Source organism: Thunnus albacares, chromosome 8 (genome assembly GCF_914725855.1).
Source record: "Thunnus albacares chromosome 8, fThuAlb1.1, whole genome shotgun sequence".
In the NCBI taxonomy this organism is placed as follows: Eukaryota; Metazoa; Chordata; class Actinopteri; order Scombriformes; family Scombridae; genus Thunnus; species Thunnus albacares.
Window position 1 is genome coordinate 5505883 of NC_058113.1, and position 17133 is coordinate 5523015.

At 40.6% G+C, this 17133-nt stretch overlaps 1 non-coding gene across 1 annotated transcript; it reads left to right on the forward strand.

The window, feature by feature from the left end:
* The first annotated feature begins 5167 nt into the window (after positions 1–5167).
* LOC122988266 lies at positions 5168–5268 on the forward strand. The gene has a single exon (XR_006404752.1). It is a non-coding gene; the product is annotated as a small nucleolar RNA U13 (small nucleolar RNA).
* The last annotated feature ends 11865 nt before the right edge of the window (positions 5269–17133 follow it).

Below are 17133 nucleotides of genomic sequence, written 5' to 3' on the forward strand. Positions count from 1 at the left end.
CAGTAGCACTTTACAGCTTGAGAGAAAGCTGAAATAAAATATAGACCCTCCCCTGCTCTTCTAAAAACTTTAGACTATTCACTCTTCTGCAAAAAGAAAATATACATAAATCCCCCCCTTTTTTACCCCCTCTCCTCCCTGATAATTTTCATACAGTCCCTTGACCCTTTTTCGGCATTTTAAAAATACAGCAGGATTACTTTTTTCATAGTGAGAGACTTCTGATTTATCTCTGCATTTAACAAAGATCAAGATTAAAACACCTCACACATATTCCCTCATTTGAAACTGGCGTGTTAAAACCGAACCAGGCCCTGACCTGCAACCCAGTCCACAGACTGTTGATAACACATATGGAAACAGTGTTATCCCGAGCCATTGACCTCTGTAATAAGCCTTGTTCTGCCAAACAATCCCGGCCTGGTGTTAATGCTCATTTCCACTTTAGGGTGAAGGAGGCTGCAGCAGTGATTGTGTTTCCTGACATGTGACATACAGGGGGTTAAGGGGATACAATAGCTCCATCATGTAAGGAAGTCACAGAGACTGGCAGGGAAATATAAAAGGAGAGAAGTGGGCTCGGCATTAATGCTCAGCACGTACTTTATATCTCTGAGCCTGATCCTTTTTGTTCCCCTGTCCTCTGTCCTTCAGCAACAACAGTGCAATTACATTTCTGATGATAATAAAAGCCCTTGCATGAAGCAAAATGCTTGCTGTAGGGAAAGGTGGCTTTGTTTTTGTGACGTGACATCTTTCAGTCACCCATCAATGTCATTTAAAAGGTAACATACTGAATATTAGTAGTTATTCTTCCGCTGAATTTGAAAATCAATCCAGCAAATAAGGCTTAAATATGCTTCATTATTCTTGCTTCTCAACAAAGAACAATGCTAATCATGCTTTAATTCCTTTCCTACAATTGCATATGACCCTGAACACATCAATCAAATCATCTGAATTCTTAAAAGCAACATCCAACATCCACAGTGTTTACTAAAATAAAATAATTGAATGTCATACTAAAATCTGCAGCGCATTGTTTTTCTTTCCTTTTTGAAAAACACAGCAAGATATATCTTTCCCAGCCTGTGGTCCTTGAAATCAATTCGTCAGATATGAGCAGAATTAGCGCTGGATCAGACCGAATTTAGCCTGATGAAAAGGCGTCTTGTGCCGTCGCCACAGGAGCGCCGATGTGTACAGAAGGAGGTGGAAAGAAACAATAGAAAATGCATAATGCTCAGAACAGTGGGATCCCTGCTCCCTCTCCACCTGGGACTCAGTGTGGAGGATCCCCTCTGACCACAGCCCAATTAAATCCTGCACACACACACAGACACACACACGCACACACACACACATCTCCACGTGGAGTGACCCGCTTCCATCATGAATATGGATGTGTTGGAGGAATGCAAATAAACCCTGGCCGGCTACAGACAGACAGAGAGACAGACAGAAAGACAGAAAGACAGACAAGCAGACAGACAGTCAGCAGCACAACAAAGAGGTGGTAGGAAATGAGAACAAAGGACCAGCCCGGGTTGAAGCAGCACGGATGCCTTCACTTCCAGCTTTGTCACAGCCAAAACTAGGAAGCACATGTCTGGATCTGTGCCACAATAAATTACTTAATATTACTGTAATGAGTCTGTATCTGCCCTTAGTATAGTAGTATAGTGTGTTTTAGTCTCTGTGCTTGCTTCAACCGCAACAATAAAAAACCATCAGAGCGATAAACTCACAACTCACTCAATCACACCCCTCAGTGCCTCTGGATGTCTCGTCATTTAGCGAGACAGAGGCTGAGGGAAGGCAGAGCCGAAGCCGAAGACGAATGTGATGGTAAATGAATCATTCTAATATGTTTTGTAAATATCTGCTGCACTCAGAAAGCGGATCTTTGAGTCAGTCAGCGGCGTATAGACCCCATAAATATTAGATGAAGCAGGGGAGAAGGCTGCCCAGAGGACACTGGTGATCCCAGCTTGCAAACACACTGAAAATAGCTATGAGAGTGCAGGGAGCATTCGTGCCTGTTTAACGACTGCTTTTTAAAACAGGCTTTTGTGCAGAGATGTCTTAAAAAGCTCCATCATAACTGGTTATTCCACTCTAAAAGAGCTTTATTTTTGCTGTAGAAATTGCCCTAAATGTGAGAATTCTATATGAGAGAGCACAGGGCGGTGCAACAGATTTTCCACAGTGCTTAAATAGAATAAGCAATAAAACGGATGGCTTCATAGATAGTGACATTTAATGCAGGAGAAGTGCCAAGCCAGACGTGGTGTACAGGGGTCTGCTTGTAAATAATTAATCTTTGCTCTTCATGTCTTCTTGTCAGTACAGACGAGGGGCTTGTATCCTGGCAACGCGCCATGGTTCCCACATGCTGCAGGGAGAGAGAGGCCCTCAGGGGGGAGACAATCTTCAACCTGCCTGCAGCAACCACACACACACATAAATAAACACACGCGCAGCAGTCTGCTACACACAGGCACGCATGTGTCTACTGGAAATGATACTAACTAGATGTTTGTACATGTACATAGAAAATATGCACACACGCTGTAATGCGTGCACGTGTTGGTGCACATTCTTCCACACACACGTGAAAATGTGCATAATTCATAGTTGTATGTATGCACACACATCAGCCACCATAAGCACAGTCTTACCTATACACACAGAAACATATGCAAGGATTCATGCATGCATACTGTATACACAGTAGCCACTGAGTAGACAGATGGAGACTCAGCTTACACACACACATAAACACACTCATACAGTCACACACATTCCTCTTGAGAAGGCATATTAGGGATGCTCTGATTGGTGCCTCCAAGACCAGACAGCGTCACTGAAGGTCCTGGTTTGCAATCCTCCGCATCCAATGTAGCCACAAAGGTCACAAAGTGTGTATGTGTGGGGATTTGATTCAGTGTTTGAGCTACAGCACAGTCCCACTGTTGTGAACCAGGATGACGTCATGAAAATGTCAACAGGCTCAGGCATTTAACGATTTCCCACTAAAAAGCACTTATGAAAAAATGGATCTCAAGATTCTGTTTATTTTAGGCAGAATAGCTGACTACTGGCTAGCTGGTTTGGTGGTTGGTCATGAAAGTGTTCTCTGGAGCCTGAAGATGGTCATTGAAATTCTCCAGTGACCAGTCACCTAACACTAGTAATATGTAGAAACTGAGCCTAATACTGACATTGGTGTAGTGTTGGTTTCTTGAAAAGGAATACCATTTTCAGACAAAGAACCACAACACATATGGTGGCTAAACAGATATCCTATCTTCTGTCAGCTCAACTCTACAATACAGACACATTTGTAAAAAACAGACCCACCATACAAAGGTACACACTGTGAAGAAGTTCATATGGTTAGTGTTCAGGTTAGGTGTTCTGTAAAGCTGCCAATGAATGTCTCTGAATAGTCTACCAAAACTAGAACTTTGCTAAGATAGCAACAGTAGGAGCTCTATTTTTATACTGGTGAATTCTAAGTGAATTCTCTTGTTAATTAAAGCAGTTGTAGTTGTGTTGTGTCAGTGCATCTGGTGCCAGCAGCTGCATGGGCAGAAGCTTGTAAAGTTGTTATAGATAACGTGTTAGCAAACACTTGCACATTTAAATGTTTTTCTAAAATTGCTAACTAATTTTAGATAATGAAGTTTTATGTATATGACAACATACAATTTGCATTAATTGATTTTTTGCATTTTAAAGTTTTTGCTCATTTATATTTTCTTCTTCTTCACCCTAAAAGTATACTATGCAGGATTTTCCTAAAAAACACTGTAGACTCATACAAAAGTAATCCCTCTCAGTCATCACTTATGACCCACTAGACGTGTGTGGCAGTGTATTTATCTGCAGAGACTCAGCTCTTTGTTCTATTTTCTTATTATTTTTCTGTGTTTGGGACACTTCTGGGTGTCAACCTTTGGGCAGCGGGTGTGTAGCCTTGAGCCAATAACAGCGTGCAGGGTGTGAGGTCGGGACTTGTAGCTTAGTGACCAGGTTACATTGCTCTCTCTGTCTCTCTCCTCTGCTCCGCTCTGCTCTCTGTCTCTGTGTCATGGATGTATAAAGAGCTGCAGGTCTGTGTGTCTGCTTGACTGAGGGCAGGGCTTAGCTACACTCTCACAGAGCAGAGAGACCACAGCAGACAGGATGAAGCTCTGCATTCATACAAAATGGGAATGTGGCACCTTCCCGCAGGGTTGTGTGGAGGTGTGGGTGTGTTTATTTGTGCTTTAGAACGCAACCACCGTGAAACAATCAGAAAATAATGTTTTATTTATCTGATTCAAGGCTGTTGTCAGTGCTGCTTGCTCTTTGTTCACTCTTTGTTCACTCTCTAGCTGCTCGTTTGAGCCAACAAACACCAACAGACAAATCCTGCATAGTATATCTTTAACGTCAAACATCACTGGTGCCAGCAGGTAAACAGGAACAAGTTGTTGAACAATTTGCTGTGGCTAACTAGTTGACAGAGTTTAGAAAGAGAAGTTTTACAAAAATGTTAAATCTGCATTCATATTTTTTTGGCCACTTGGGGGCAACACTGACTGACTAATGACAAAAGTGCTGGTAAACAATTGCCTATTTACACATTCAGCAGACATGGAGCATAATTAGCATTTATTTTGAGTTGTTTCTGGTCACCTGACAAACATTAAGCTCCTTTTAGCTCTTTTAAAAGAAGATAGAAAATGCTAACTCTCCACTATGTTCTCCAGCTAGGTGCTAACTTTGTCTGTCTGCTGTTTGGTGCCGGGCAGTTAGCGTAAAGTGGGTTTTTCTGAGCTTTTTTGCTGAAAACAATGAGATGAGAGTGGAATTTGAAGGCTGTAAAATCAAAATAATGACATAAAGAGGTTAAAAAGCTAACTGCAGAGTTGGATAATAATTCTCTATGGGGGGGAAGGGGTATTATAGTAGTGCTTATTTTTGTTCATAATAAAATGAGCACTATTTGTGGTAAATTGACCCACTTGACTTTGTCGCTGACTTACGTTAGTATGACTGCAATGTAGATGTAGTGAGCTGCACAGTGCGAACCATGCTAGTACCACAGCTGCTCGATTACAAAATCATTATGATTGGCTGCTCCACCGGAACGTGCATCGCAATGATTTGTTGTTGCATGCTTTCAGTTCAAACAGACGATGATTGGTGCGTTCACAGACAATCCGTGAAAGGTGCTGCGTTAACCTTGTTATACTCTGCGCCTCAGCCCGTCTGAAATTGAAAAAACAAAACAAAACTGCTGTTTTACTTAAAAAATCACAAATTTTACATTGTAGGAAGCGAAGATGAAAAGTTGGCGTAAGAAAAGGCGTGTATGGCGTCAGATTGTGAGATCTGTGTCAACTGCGTAAGTCTCATGCATGAGAGTTGGTAGCCCTGTCTAAAGCATATGTTGCCAGAACCAAAGTCTGACAGGGACACATGACATTCACCTGGCTGTAGAGACTGCTGGTGGATTCCAATTTTAATTTGCATAATAAAACATGGTGTAATTTGTTTAAGCTTTAGCAGCACATTTAGGTGCCCTGCTAAAAGTGACACCACCAGGTGGATAAATGCTACATGTAATTCAACATGGATTTGGGGAAAAGATTCACTGATTCACGATGATGAAGGTGCAGTTTGTGCCTGCCGTGTTTCATACAGTACACACAGGGTTCTACTCAAGCACAAGCTAATTATTGGTGATTATTTTTGCCTTCAACGTGAATAATCACCACCCAGGCCATGAGATTTGTACATTAATGCTATAATGAGCCTGGAAATTGGGCACATTAGCACATATCTGCTAAAAGCATGTGATACCCATTTTTCATCCCATTTGCTAGAAGAGCATTCTGCCAGTATGGAGTAGTATTAGTTCAGCAATAACATGAAAAAAGGGAGGGGGGGGGGAGATCATGCGCAGTAATTTCAGAGTAATTTCAGGGAGATTTTCTGACAAGTCATGCTACATTTTCTTGCATTCTCTACAGTCTCTTCCTAAACTGCGGCATTGCCAAAAGGTTTCACGCTTAATGCTTTTCTTTGCTGCATAGACACAGAAAAAAAGAAACTCATGGACAAACACTCAAGCCACCTGGGCAAAAATGAAAAGCCCAGAAACCTTGTTTGTGCAGATTGATTGTGGAGACGTATTTGGCTAATGGAATTACATGTATGAGTTGGCCTCTCCTGCTCTCTCTCTCTCTCTCTCTCTCGGCCGGTGTGTGTGTGTGTGTGTGTGTGTGTGCCTTCAGGCTGGTGGCTGGTGTAGAGCTGACGAAGGCCTTCCCTCTCTGGTGGGTCAGGCTAATTATTATTCTAATGGCCTCTCAGTCAGATGCAAATAGCTCTAATGGCAAAGCTAGAACTGGGGGAGGGAGGGGAGTTAAGGGGGGAACGAGGAGAGATGGAAGTGCACAAAATTAGATTTGCATTTTTGTTAGAGAAATATGTGAGTGTTCATGTGAGGAGAGGGGATGTTTTATTTGGAGTATGTGTGTGTGTGATTCCTTTGGGTCTACTTGAGGGGTTTATATTTCCCTTCAGTCTAAACTCCTCAGTTCAGTTTAGATATATTGAGAAACATATACGGTAATAACATCTGTTTACCTGTGGGATTAGTGCTTGTCAAATGTCTGAATACTGCATATCATTTGCCTGTTTCTGATACTGAGTAGTTTCTATATAATCCAAGCTTCTGAACTGTGTCTGTAGCATTACATGTGATATGTAAAATATAGTTAAATATATCATCACCCAGTGGTGGAATGTAACTCAGTACATTTGATGAAATACTGTATATAATTACAGTTTTCATGTATTTTCATTTTATTCTACTTTATACTTCTTCGTGTGTACATTTCAGAGGTAAATGCTGTCCGTTTTACTTCTCTACATTTATTAGACAGATATAATTATAGTTACACGGCAAGCACATGATCAGTTTGTAGAATACAATGCATTGTTTTTGTATTAAACTATATATAAAGTAGAACCACCACACCAGAATCCCCTTAATTACTGATAGATATAAAGGCTTGGATAGGAGTCAGGGGGTCTGCAACCGTCTGGGATACAAGTTATCACATTTTTTGAGGGAAAAGTACCATTTAAACATCAAAATGATATTTAAATCTCCCATCTATGTTCAAATTTTTTGTCATTACAGTCAGAAAAAACAAAAATTACATGTTCATGTAAGGTGCCTTCTTGAAGAATGTTCTACCTCTGTTTTAGTCATTTATTTTGGACTTTACTCTGGCTTGGTGCCATTGTCTGGTCATTATTGTATTTGTTGGTTGAGCTCCACACTGCATGTAACCACGGTGATGAATCAATGAAAAATCTGAACCTTAGAAAATCCACAAAAGCTTGCCTCCATCAGCTGCAATATAAATATACTGCTTACACATAAAGGCACCAGTTATAATAATCCAGTAACATAATATATAATAATATAACCTTGATGGGAACCGCTCTGCTGCATAGTGAGCGCTTTTACTTTTGATTCCCTAAGTAGATTTTTCTGATGACACATTTATATGTTTTTAATTCAAGACCTTTACTTGTAATTGAAGTATTGTAACAAGAATCCTATTCAACCACAGCCTTCACCATTATTACTGTCTAGTGCATTCTGCAATCACAGTTGAGTTTAAAGTCAGCCTTCAAAACATTGTGAGAAAAGATTATGTATTTTTTTCCACTGTAGAACGCTTACGCCTAATTATTAATTCAATTACTCACTGATGCATACGCGGCACAATGTGTGACATCTAACAGCAGTGCCGTAATTGTTGGTAGGTGGAGGGCATTGTAGGAAAATGACCTTGCCAGACTATTAAAGCTAAGAAAGATGATGTGATTTCGGCAGAACAGACCAAGGCTACTCAGAGACAAATAGATGGAGATTGCGTGGTGCATTGTTTCCATGCCCTCTAATTCCCTCATCTTCCCTAAGAACTTCCTTGTGAACCTCCCAACGGGCAACTTATTGTAGTTCTCCAAGGCCTTCTGGGTGCCAGTAAACTGTCGGTCTCACACAGTATTGTGCTATAAAATGAGATCACTGCTGAGGAATGTGAGGGTTTGGTCATTATCATAATAAGACGACAGGGAGAGAAGGAGCTCAGCAGCACAAACTACGAACGAGACACATCTCACACGTCCTCAGCTGAGTTAAGATGTGAAATTATTTTAACGCAATGCCTGAGTCAACATTTTTAAATGATTTGATTTCAAGGTTGTTGGAAGAATGGGACAATTTCATTAGAACAACATATAGCAGGTTGGATTGCTGCTTGGTTTGTGGTATCAAACGGGTAATCGTGGAATAAAAGAGATCCAAAGCTTTTATTCTTTTTGGAAAATTTTCAAGGGCACAGATTTTTAACCCACAATTATAACCAGCACAGAATGAAAGCCTATTTAACTGGCTTTTGAAGTGTCTTTTATCCAGAAATTCTCATTTATCATATAAATAAATGACAAATGCATTTTGATCATGTTTATTTCAACAGGTTTTTGCTTCTTTTTTTTGTAGAATTCTAATCACTCAATTTAAAAGGCGGAATTTTAAAAATGATCATTAATGTGGAGGAGTCATAAAAGTGATTTAATTGAATTCATTTTCACTGTTGGTAATTATGTCAGTGAATTGATGGCTGCTCAACTCTGCACCTGCATTTTGTATTTTCATAATTTTACCGCCTGAAAAAACACATTATTTTGTTGATTTAATCAAAGGCTGAATTTAAATGCAGGATTAAAAATTGCACATTGATCAGCCTTTGAAGTTTTTCTCTGAAGTAAGTACCCATATTCACCTCAGTTGATGATTTTCATTATCGTTTAATCTGACGATTATTTTCTCAATTAATCGTTTGGTGTATAAAATATCAGAAAATGCTACTGACAGTTTCCTGAAGCCTGAGGTGCTGTCTTTAAATCGCTCGACTAATAGTACAAAATCTAAAGATATTCAATTTATAACTGCATGAAACAAATAAAAGAACATAACAAACCTCACATTTGAGAAGCAGCTCATTGATTGGCTGTCGATTAATCGATCGGTTGCTGGAGCTTTAGTGTAAAATGTGTTTGCCATTAGATTCCCAGTAACCATGGTGAGATGGAGTACGGGAAGCAGCATTCCATTAGGGAGCGGTATGGGAAGCTCTCGCCACAGAGAGACGATTGTTTATTCAAGTTTAGGCCAATACGGGATGAGCTTTAGAAAAGAAGACTGGAGAGGAAGGAAGAGGAGAGATATAAGGAAGGGTGGAGAATAAAAAGTAGAAAAGTTTAATGAGTTTCTGAGCGATGGGGAAGAACGATAGCAACAGTGTGTGATGGAGGAGAGAGCTGTATGAGTAACCAAATATCAGAGCAGCCAGTTTTGGTTTCACATCAAGTCCTCTCACAGCTTGCCATCCTTAAGTAAAAAGCATATCTCCCTCTGCCAGCTCCTCACCATTGAACTTTCTGTGGCAGAATTCAAGTCCCCAGGCTGTGACAGCTGTGGGCCCTGAAGTGGCGTTTCCCAGAGAGCCAGCCAAACATTCCTCCCTGCTTTGTGACTTACAATGAGCACAATAACTTTAGCAACAGCACGGCACTCAGCCGATGAGAGGAAGAGGAGAAGTGGTGGCTTGTTTTCTGAGAGTGTCAATTATCTGGCCGGCTATAGCTTGCTCTGCTTTTTTTTTTTTTTTTCTCCCGCTCTTGCTCTCTCTCTCTCCCTTTCCTTTCCTTTCTTTCTACCGCTTTCCCTTTTCGCTTTGACCGCATTGCCTCACATTTGAGAAACATTATATGGTTTGAAATACAACACTTTCCACTTTGTCATGTGCTTGGCAGCGCTGCCCACGCATTGTGTAGGAGCTTAATTTCCATCCACTCTCTTCTTAAGTGCAGCTCAATTCATCTGGAGAGGATGTTAAGGCTTGCTCTGAGAGTTGAAAGAATACTACTAAATGAGCGCTGACAAAGACCAGCGCTGTGACAACAGAACCTGCTCTATAGAAAGAGACTTCAAACTGTTTCTCCGTTTTTATTGCCTTGACTGGGTGTCAGCCAGCGCTGTCACGCACATCCTGTTCCCCCTCTTCAGATCACATATCAAGCCAAACCATATTTTCTCCTATTCTGACTGGCTTTGAAATGTCACATCCATCCTATCAGCGCAGGATGCATTATACCGACACACACACCTCGCTACGCAAAGGCACTGATGCCCTCAACGCCTGATTAATGCATAAAAGCCTGTTTTCCTTTTTCTTATCATCATTCCTTTGTTCATATGACCTCCTGAGATGACCCTCACACAGTGTGCACATCTCTATTCGGATATTTAGGCCTCGCCTCATAAAAACAACTCGGCCTTTTGTGCAGAATCCAGCCTTTATACCTGCAGCGTGCTAATTCGTCTCCGGGTAACAGGCCTTTTAGAAAGCACGAGGCAGAGCGCTAGGCAATTTATTAGTCTAATTTAAAATGTCTGTCAGCAAAACGCTATGGGAGGCGGTAACTGGCTCCATGATGACAGCGCTGTGAATGGAGAATGTCATGTTATAAAGTGGATACATACAGCCACTGTTTATTATGCTAGGTTTAGGACCGTGACCTGTGGGAGGCGGGGGCTCGTATATACAAATTCATACAGATATAAAAACACACACAAACACACACACGCCATCTGAGTGGATTGATCACTAGAGACTCATTTATTATCCAGTGCATTCTGACCTGACCTGAACTAGAATTGGCCTCATACACATTCTCTCCATTTAGTGCATGTGTGTGTGTGTGTGTGTAGCAGCAATTCTGTGAAAGCATCAGTGTCCTTCTGTGATGACTCAGTGCTTGGCAGGGATCTGCGCTGTCAGAAAGTGACTCCACAATACTGTGGTATCACCTTTCTAACATTCACCTCTTATTTCTGGACAGCTGTGTACATTTTTATTTTTCTCTCTGGCAGGCTTGCCTTTTGACCTGATTGTGGTTGGAACTACTGTGTCAGGAGTGAGGACATATTGGTGCTCTAGCTGATGGGGAAAGACACAGAAAGAGGAACTGGAGTTTAAAAGGATTTGTCCTTGTGAGTGAATGCCAGGAAAACCATTAGGATAAATATTAGATGCGTTGCATACGGTGCATCAGTGTGGAGAAGCATACAGTAATCAGTAGAATCCTCCACCGTTTATCCAATTTTTGGAAAAATGGTGATTGATTTATCTAACTCCAATCCACATGTTTTCTCCCCACAGTAAATTCCCATTTGCAAGGTTTTTTAAAAATGAGATATTAAATGTTCCTCACTACACACTATAGGCTTAAGTTATGACCCTTAGGTTTGATTATTTAAACTTTTTTCCCCCATTAGTTCAACGCGATCTCATGGGATGATGTATAAATAGCACTAAGCCACTTTAAAGAAATTTTGCCTGTCATTTCTATGCATTTTAAGCTTTTCACATGTCAATTATTGCCTTTGGTTAGGTTTAGGCACAAAACCACTTGATTAGGGCTAGGGAGAGATCATGGTTTGGGTTGAAATGATCAGTAAAATGTGGTAAAATGTCCCTCTGTGACGGTAAAGATGTCTGGTGGGTGGTCTTGAACAGTGCTCTCCTGCTGCTTTAGCAACCTTTTGCCAGCAAACTATCTAGCCAACCACCCAAATCGTCTCCTCCTAAAAAGCTAAAATCAATTTGTAAAAGAAAATAAAGTCTCACTATATCGACATCATCTGAGATGTGTCTCTTCCCTGTCACTCAAACCTAACTATAGGCTGCTTTTGGCAACTGAATTTATGACCTAAATGGTCAAATAGTGATAAAACGATTTAAGAAATTAGCGTGTAATTAATACAGCATTTGGTGAGACCAGGCTGGTCAGTTTGGTATGGAAGGTGGCTTTAAATAATAAGATAGCCTCAACTGTCGTGGTTATAGTAAAGAAGCCAGGTAGAAGTGTGAATCAGAGTTGTACCATATTCAAATGAACAAAACACTTTGCCATAACTACTGAATTTATCCAAAATTGGCCCAGAATCTGAAAATGAAGTGATTTAAGCTTTAAGCTGAATGAACACTGCTCCAGTGTTAATTTTAGCATTGAAAACAGCCCCGCATTAAAATAACGCTGGGGGCTGCACAATGAAATATAATCCAGTCGGAGCTACAGATTAATGCGTTTATCAGATGCTAAGCAGTTTATAATATTCACAGACAGGATTTTACAACTCTGGAAAGTCATCGTGGTGGCTACAATTTTACAATTTTACCTTTTGTTGTGACAATCATGAAGTAAACAGTAGAAATACAGTGTTCACATTACAAAGTAATCTACCAGGAATGTGAGCTTGCATATACGTATATAATAGCTGAAAGCTTGCCAGATGATGTCACGTTTCAGCAAAAGTTGAGCCTTTTTGCACTTTTTTGCAGGGTGCATCTGTGTTGGCACCCCGCTGGCTCCATCCAAATGAATGAGAGGGTTGCGTTTTTTCATGCAGGGTTAAATTTGGTCTGAAAGTCTTTTGGTGAAGATGTATATTAGGTCTGTCACTTGATTTTTGTTAGTTTTAGTCTTGTTAGTGGCATTTTAGTCTCATTTTTTTTTATTATGTATTTTTCATTTTTATGTCATGATAGCATTTTAAGGCTGCAGCTGTCACCAACTTTGTTGTTTACAGTTACCATGGTTACAAGTGTTGTTGTGGTCTATCGTGAGGTTAGTGGAAAAGCCACTGACTGTTCACCCACAGAGTCCATGTCACTCTACTCTGCTAAGAGACCATTTCTCCTCATTAAATTCAGTGTTCATTTCCAGACTCCATCTGTTTGAAGAGAACAGTTCACTCTGATTCCTGCTCACCTTACCACAGCAATATGCTTTCAACAGCATGACCATTAAGAATCTGGATTTACTGTCTTGGTTTAGCTTGAGAGGAGAAGCTAAAACGTTCAATAGTTACACGATCCAAGTCTTGAAATGCTCCAACTGTTAGTCACCTAATGTTGTTGCAAAAATGAACGAGAATTTTATTTCCTGGAAACCTGGACGCCTGAAATACAGTGACTACTCCCACTTTGAACATTTTTTTAATATAAATTTCTCCTAGCAGTGCAACAAGAAAGTCATGTATTTCTTATCAAATAAATACAATATTTTTAATTAGTGTGAGCCCCTGTCCTCCTAGTTATTAGTGTGTCTGCTACCAGCCTGTGCCTCCCCACTGCTGTGCATTTTCAAACTTGCTCAAGGATGCATCAATGCCGACATGGTTGTCCTGCATGGGCATCTGTGCTGGTTGGCTGGCCAGGAGTGTGTACATGACGGTGGGTGTGTAAATACACTGTATGTCTGTGTGTAGCTCTCCCTTTCAGCTGGTCGGTGGCAGGGCTGAGCAGGACCAGCTGGCCAGCTGTACAGGGCACCACGGTGCCCTCTGACCCCCGGCCGGTGGGGGATCCAGGCTGACGGTGGCACGGCCATAAATCCACGGACACAGAGCATGTGGAGGCATTCAGGAGGCAGACATATCACCTGCTGCCTGCCGGCACGCCGCCTCCCTCACTGCCCTCCTCCGCTGCAGCGCCTTTGCTCTCTGTCAAGTGCGAATTGTTCCCATGGAAATAGAGAGAAACACAGAGCTTTTATTAAACGGGAGAGTTTTAAACAATAGAGTTCAGATTGTTGGAGTCAGGCTGTGTCTTCTGCTAATACAACGTTTTCTACACACTCGTGGTTTAAACACAGGTTTCAGTCTAATGTTTTAATGTTCTATCCCTGAAAAATTACCATCTTTTGTCCCCCACAGTGAAACCCCAATGACAGAGCAACAAACCAATACATGAAAAAAAAAAAAAAAACTCAACAAAAAACATCAACAAATGGAAACAGAGGAACAAATGAGCAAACACCCCCCATGAATTGCACTTCTATTTGTCAATGTGTCACATACAAATCCAAGACTCTGCTGATTGGATTTTGATGAAACTTGGGATAATGATGCATCTCAGCATTTCAGCACTTTCCAAATTATCATTATTTCACACACTATTGACTGGATTTTGATAAAACTAAAAAAAACCCCACATGTCTCACCATTTCACTTCAGTTATTTCAAAATGATATACTGATCGCTGTAAAAATAACAATATAAATACATTGAAGAAAAAGTAACCATCTCACTTGTAAAAAATGATGTCTTTCCATTTGGATGCAAAACGGTAGACTGCAAAACAACGTAGGCTGCCAGAACCATGCAAAAGAAAACATTAAATGCCCACATGTCAGCTGCCCTGCTCATTACATGACATTTCAGAGAGCATCCCTGAAATGACTTGTCTAATTCTGGTATTTGGAGGAGTAAACAAACACAACGCTGTGTAATTACAGGCTTAATTAACTCAAGTGCTTGACTGGAAGACGGGGACAGAGAGACCAGAGGCAGAGAAGTCCTCCTCTCCATTGATTCCCAATCAGCACACAGGGGGTAGCTCACAGTGACTGTGTAAATGCCAGATGAACTTTTCTGTCTTTGTTTTAAAGATGTGTTTCCTGCTCGAAATAACACCCATTTTGGACATCTAAGACACATTAGTAAGTTATTAATACCAGCCTTGTCACTCAGTCAGTTAGCTTGTCTACAATTATCATGCAAAGGCAGCAGAGTGGCTAACAGTATGACAAAGACCTGTATATGTTCAGTCCTCCTGACAGGAAGTATTCATCCTGATAAAGTGCCTTTAAGAAACAAATTCCCTACCAGTTCCCTGTGATCCTCCCCAGGCAGTGTCCCTGTCCACAGCCAGCTTAAAGAAAGGTTGATACTATATCTGAAAAACGTGGACACTACATAAGGGTCTGGATCTAGGTGTACACTAACCCTTAATAACTGACATGTTAGTAGAAAAACAAAATGAACCACATAACCACATGGTGTAGTAGAAGCTTTGCAGATGTAGTCAAAGAGGGAAGATCTGTGGTATATTTGGTATATTTAAAGATCCCCTTGAGACATGAATTAAAACATCTAAACATACTCTGCTTGGAGTAGGCTAAAATCCTTAAAATGGCATCTATTCCTTCTCCCTCATTAAAATTCCAGGATCTATGACTATGCAAATATTTTTCATTTCAGAAGTTTAACTGCTGGACACAAGATGTCTCCTACTTCACTGTAAAGTCCATTCTCAGTGTTTGTGCTATGGAAGCTTCAAGTTTCCACATCACACTTGTGTAAGTTGAATATTGGACCAGGATTGTCTCCAAACTTGTGATCCAAACTTGTGATGTCACAGATCATGCTTGTAGCCCCCCCCCCTTAAAATCAGATTTTCAGTGAGTGTCACAGCCTGGCTCTAGACTGTGGCAAAAATGCGAAGTCACACGGGTATTCAATAGTACACTGTGCTCAGGTGTGTCCCATCCTGCTAATCAGTGTGTGCTCAGGAACCTGCCCCTGCAGACAGAGAACACAGCAACAAGGAGTGCAAAGCAGAGGGGCTGTCACAATGAGCACACAGAAACGTCCCACTTTCAGTAGATCAATGTGAAAACAGCCTTCTAGTGTCAAACTCTGTAAACACATCATTCTGCACAGTGAAGCTCAAACATCTAACTGTACGGACAAGAAGAAAAACACATTTTTGAGTGAGGGGTTCTTTAAATAATGGCTAAATATAACAGCCAGCTTAGAGAAAGGTTGATGCTATACCTTAAAAACATATGCATTAAACATTTGTGTAAAAGTGAATAAATAAATTAGCTAGATTTGTTTCCTGATTTATGGTGTCTGTTACAGTAATGCTTCATTAAACAAGTCTGTAATTTCCTAATAATTTTGTTGGAGGTTTCCTGGTTAGAACTATTTGGTAATGTTTATGGGAAAAATAGGAAATTCTTTGAAAGAAAAGGCTGACAAAAAACAAGTTACTACTTAGTCATTCTCAATTTATGATCACTGTATTCTCCATATTTCTTAATTGTATGCTTGCCTATTGACAAATATCACATTTCACAAGAACTGTTAAGTTAATGCTAGTGATTACTCAAAACTAATTCATTGGAACACTGTCTCTATTTCCCAAGAATTCTATGTTTTTTCTGGGAAACTTCCTGGGAAATCATTAGGAAATTGAAAATAAAGTGTTATCTAAACTGCTTTTCCTGAGTAAACAGACTGGTCTTTGGCTCTGGCTTTACTACTCTGGTATTCCACTACATTAACTAAGTACAGAAACTACTATCAGTGTTAACATGCAACTACCAGCCACTACTTACATAGCCAAATAATGTCAGTCAGATGTGCCTATACAAGACACATAATACACCGACATAAATGATGAATGTCAGGCAAACGCTCCACATGAACTGACTGTGTATTTTATAGAGTGTAATTTTAGAAACCAGTCTGATGCTCTGAGCCATTTATGCTGCAAACATCCAGTATGTCTGTCAGAAGGAGTTTTCCACCAATACAGGCCCCTTTTTTCAATTAAAGTTTGGTTCAGTATAACAGGGTTGCTCTGCACCTTTAATAATCCATTTCCCATGGTTGGAATCAATAATATTTGTTTCTGGATGTGCTGAGAGTATCCTGCAGGGGTCTTAGACCTTTTGGAGGCAGATATTTTGTCATAGTGGGGAAAGCACAGGTGTAACTAGTAATTTTAACGATGCCTCTGTACCATTTAAAAGTCCCAAGTCATTCATGTTATTAATTACAACTGCTATAACATGTCAAAATGACTGCAATGAAAAATATTCAGATTTTATACCTTGATGCCTGATTACTAAACGGTGTGTATTCAGCCTTTAACCTTGTTATTTCTCTTTGAACACACTTACACCTGGCACTTAAGTTTCAACACAGGCGGACTGTACAAGGCTGCATCTGTTTGTATCGGCTAAGCAGGCCTCACACACACACACACACACACACACACACACACGCACACACACACACACACACAGGTGCAGGAACACACAGCAGCACCTAAGTCAACAGAGTGGGTGACAGAGAGACGGGCTATTGCCCACTAGCTCAGAGTCATTGAGTCTAGACTCCAGATGTTGTGAGAACAT